At 40.5% G+C, this 4970-nt stretch overlaps 1 long non-coding RNA gene across 1 annotated transcript; it reads right to left on the bottom strand.

Moving 5' to 3' along the window:
• Positions 1 to 620: 620 nt before the first annotated feature.
• On the bottom strand, positions 621 to 4531 carry LOC116659513. The gene is made up of 3 exons (XR_004314870.1): positions 4137 to 4531; positions 3365 to 3473; positions 621 to 1150 (listed from the first exon to the last, which is right to left on the bottom strand). It is a non-coding gene; the product is annotated as an uncharacterized LOC116659513 (long non-coding RNA).
• Positions 4532 to 4970: the final 439 nt, after the last annotated feature.

Here is a 4970-nt window from a genome sequence, read left to right as displayed (position 1 = left end):
GGTGGACAAGGGGAGACTAGTGCAGACTACATATTTTTAAGTATCAGGTCCAATGGAAAATAAGTGAGGGAAAGTAGTAAGCTTTTAAAAGGTATTTCTTTTCTGCCTGTGGACTGAGATGGATACAGGTCAGTAAAAAGATAGGGCCTTTTCCTCTCACATCCATGAAGGTCAGTTTTCAGTACTTTCCTGTGTAGGAAAGGGAAGAATCTTGAATTATACAGTTTATATTTTAGAAAGTGTGGACAATCAGAAACCTTGTATTTCCTGTATTGTATAGATAGGTGATTTGGCTTTCTTAAAATTACCTTACAACAATTGTTAAAACTACGTAAAACAATTAGAGAGCCTATTTGATTCATTAGATAACAAGAGAAAGAATAATTTAGATGCTTTTATCATCGGATGCCTACATTGTTGTCTTAAGCTCTACTTTATGGAGAGATTATTTCTGTGCAAAAACCGAATGCATTGAAAGCGTGAGGTTCCCGAGCACTCACCTGAGAAAGTGCCACCACAGCCAAGACGCACAACGTCTCCATCACCCCTGGAAGACTCCCCCTGCCCCTCTAAAGTCCATCCCTCCCCCCACCCACTACCGCAGGCAACCTCTCATCTTTTCGTCACAATTTTTTTTTAATACAGAAATTTGTTTGTTGCCACTTCTGGTGAGGAGTCAAAGAGGGTCATGAGGGTGTAAAGAATTTGGGGGGTTATTTTGAAAGACTGTCCAGGGGAGAGAGCTCTACACTCCTCCTCATCGTCTTACTGGCAGGAAGGGACAGATCGGGCTGGAGTTAAGCCATCAGATCTCCAAGCGTCTGAGAAAAGAGGCACAGTGGGGAGGCCAGACACACCCTCTCTCCTCTCTCTGGCTCTTCCGACAAAGCAGACTTCACAGCCAGCAGTGTTAGCACAAGTGCGGGTGCCGGGGTGGGGGTGGGGGTGGGGGACGCCGGGCGAAGGCAGGCAGCGCCACCTGTGTGCTTCCAGGGACGTGGCTCCACCTCCCACCTGCCCAGGCTCTTTCACTTCTCCAGCAAAGTGCGAAGGGAGGCTCGAGGGCCTCTAAACACTGCCGGGTCCGCAAATCCACGTTCAGCCGTAGACGAGGTCTTCAGAACACTGGCTGAGTCTGGGTTGTCTGCTGCTGAATCAAGCAAGTGGCACAAAAACAGAATCAAAAATTTATAGGAGACATACTCAACAGCTCTCTAGATCTCTTGCAGAAATTAACCTTTCACCTGGATGGTCTGGTACAAGCTGCTCGTTCAATTGTCTCTTTTAGCTCTTTTCAACCTTTATTTTAATGATTCTGTCACTGTGATCCAACTCTGAGAACTAAGAGGAAAATGCAAAGGAAACAATGTGAATGTCTCTGTTTCATGTTGAAAAATACTGTTTTCCTGGAGGAAATATTATGTTTACTTTTTTAAGACTGCAATATTTCAGCTTAACTTCTGGGTTGCTGTCATTTAAAGAGGGTTTTGAAACCAACCAATACAAGGGGAGGGTATAGCTTAAGTGGTAGAGTGCTGCTTAGCATGTAAGAGGTCCTGTGTTCAATCCCCAGTACCTCCTCCAAATATCAATTAATTACCTTACCCCATAAAGAAAAAAAAGAAACCAACCAACACAAAAATTATAATTTTCGAATGCTCATTTTAGCAATCAGAAGAAAAACAGAAAGATACTTGAGTCCTTTCAGAAAATCCTATTCCAGATTACTAATACGGACAATTGTCATGCTGTTATAAATTGAGTCATAACAAAAGTTATAACCTCCACTTTCTTTTAATAAGAAAAATATTTGGAGGAGGGGCAAGTCAGACTTCAAAATCACTTTTCTGCTTTTTCAGAGACATTTCTACATTTTCTTTCTAATTTCACACAGTTTCTAACTCTGTGGATACATGAATCTTGCAAATGTTCAACTCAACTATTTCAGGGTTTCTGACCTAATCTGTGAATTTTATCAGTTTTCCCCTCCTTACGATTACTCTCTGATACCTCATATATAAGCCTAATTAACTCTATTTTACTACAATTATTGTAAAATATTGAGGGTAAGAAACTTGAAATTTTTAACTATAATGAAATTTGTGGATTTTTTGGCAGCAGTGGAGCCAATAGAAGTCATGTGGGTTTTTTTAAAGCCTCAGTCTAAACCAACTCTAAATGTCATAACTGTTTTTTTATTTAACCTGATTCAGCAAACTAAAAACAATGAGAAAATATATTTGACCTGCAAATAAACTTGACTCTTTTCTAACATAATTTTGGAGCCTGAAAATAATTTCTGAGCCTGAACCAAACCAATAAACTAGTTGATTTGCATCTCAGCTCTACAAATCTGTAATTTTGTTTATTCATTATCTCATTTAAAACTTACTATGAATATACCATCTTCAAAAGGTAACCATACAGATTTTATTTTAAATGATTCCTATTAGTATAGATTGTGCCCATGCAGCAAAATTGTATATCATTTCAATGACTTATACAGACACGTATATGTGTATATACAGATATATGAACAATGTACATGTGTATATGGATACAGATACAATGTAATGATGTAGTGTATACCATAATACAATATTGCTATACCTTATAGGTAGCTTAAAAACTATCCTTTATACAAAGATTTTAACCATTATATGTTTAGAATATTATAGATGTATATTTTATACATTTTATAAACTATTATAATATGGCATATTATATAGGTATATGTATATAATTTTACATTATAATATATACTTTAATATATTTAATATATCAATATATTATAAATAATTATTATATGAAATATTATAATATTATACAGTTACAGGTATATAATTTTTTTTTCTTTTTTTCTTCCTTTGGTTGCAGGCTGTGGAATGTGTTCTAAATTTTCAGTTAAATTCTTACTTGTCCACTCGTTCATTGTAGACCAGCTCACTTTCTTTCAAATCCTGAGCTTATAAACCTCTGCTAATTTGCATAGCTATGCATGCAATCTTAAATATGAAGGAGATTAACAGTAGGGAATTGGAACATACTGCAAGAGGGGTCAGCAATTTGCACTGGTCCGTTACCCCTGGGATGAGGGACAGCAGTGTCTTGGGTGTTGTGAGAGGTGGGAGACGGACAGCGGCTGAGCCCGCAGCAGCCAGCGCACTCCAAGTCCAGCAAACAGAGGCCCCAACAATGCCTTTATTCAGGCTTCCACACGCTAAGTGGGGACGAAGCCCCGCTGAAGGTCAAGAGGTGCTGCAGCTATCAAGACAGGCAGGCTCAAATGTCACACTGAAGCCAAAAAGTTGTACCTGCTGCAACCACAGGGATCAGGACAGAATCCCCTGCTGGCTGGGCCTACCTGTCCGCAGAGATCGCGTCTGTCCCAGGAGGGGCCTTGCAGGGTGGAAGCTTCTGTTCCTGGTCCCCAGTCTCCAGTTTCTCCATCACTAGTGATGCCACAGTTTAAGCTGTATTTAAAATGTCAAGGAAGAGAAGGGGTTCATTAGAAAACCAGGAAATTCTCCTAAGGTGGTCACATCCTCTGAGCAATGCACCTGGATAAACAGGATTTCAGCTTCCTGGAGTACATGTGGCATTCATGATGAAAAAAGTCTTATTTTTCATAGAACAATTTATTGAGTGTTTACTATAGAATGTAAACGTTAATGGAATACTTGCTATAAGATGTGAACTCCATGAGCTTTCGAGATGTGTGTGTGTTTGTGTGTGTGTGTGTGTGTGTGTGTTCGTGTGAGTGTTTGTGTGTGTGTGTTTGTGTGTATGTGTATGTGTGTGAGATTTTTGTCTCTGGTCCATTGTTACCCCCCAAATGCTATGCACTTGGCACTCAGTAAATATTTGTTGAATGAGTGGTTGTTTCCAGAACCATCCACAGGATCTAATACTTTACATATATTATGTCACTTAAATTTCAACAACTCAAATAACAGACACTGCACACCCCAGTTTGCAGATGAGAACCCCAGTAAAAGAGAGTTAAGAAGTGTGTCCTTGATCCCACACACGGAGGGTACAGGCTCAGCGTTCGGACCCTCGAGTTCCCTGAATCATATCTCATTATCTCAGACAGCCAATGCCTCACTCTTGTTTTCTACTAAAACATAACCAACCTTCTTCCAAGTATTTCATGACCAGTCTGGGTTTCCCACTTCTAGGATGTTGACTTCTACTGTTCTGGCACTTGAGAAACGTTTCCTTTCAGATTTGCAGTTCTTGTCCGCTCGCTCCTTTCATTGTCCATGTCTGAGGCTTCCAGCCAGGTTTGCATTGATCCATCTGAAGAGGTTAGCCTAGAAAAGGCCGCTCTCAACAGGGTTTGGGGACGGCCATCTCCCCATGCTGCGGGGAGCACTCACTTTCGCCCACATTGCGGACTTGTGCTGGTGGAAGACAGGCTGCTTTTTTTCAGGTCATTAAATGAGTTTGGCTCTGAAGATAGAGGCTGTATGGAAACATCCAGAGATGTTTCTTTGGTTTCTGTGTACTGGGAACTGTCGGCTACAGCCATCCATCCTCTGTTACAACTGATGAGCCCACTCCTGTCCTGAAAGGCCAGCACCTCAGTTTCCACGACTGCTCCCTCCTGAGCCAGTGGTGACTCACAGTGGCTTCTGTAACACAGGCACTTGAATTAGGAGCTGGACTGAGACCACACAGACAGCAGAGTGGCTACAAAACAAGGAAATTACTTTCAGCTATGACAGAATGGGACCATGTGAGCTGCAGGTGATCAACTCTGGAACCCATTAATATTTCTCAATTTTAGCCATTTCCCATAGGAAAGGAAAATGGCTAGCTGTTTTATTTTTTCTGGAAGGATTACCTTCCCATTAATACTGTCTTTTTAAAAAAGTTTTATAACTGTCTCATGGGCAGTAAACTTCATTTATGTTCTGGGGATGAGGCTTGGACTTGGAGCAAAATAATCCAGAATCAAATGGAAA

Source organism: Camelus ferus, chromosome 24 (assembly GCF_009834535.1).
Source record: "Camelus ferus isolate YT-003-E chromosome 24, BCGSAC_Cfer_1.0, whole genome shotgun sequence".
Classification (NCBI taxonomy): Eukaryota; Metazoa; Chordata; class Mammalia; order Artiodactyla; family Camelidae; genus Camelus; species Camelus ferus.
The sequence above is the reverse complement of the archived record's forward strand: the minus strand, read 5'-3'. Positions and strand labels throughout refer to the sequence as shown.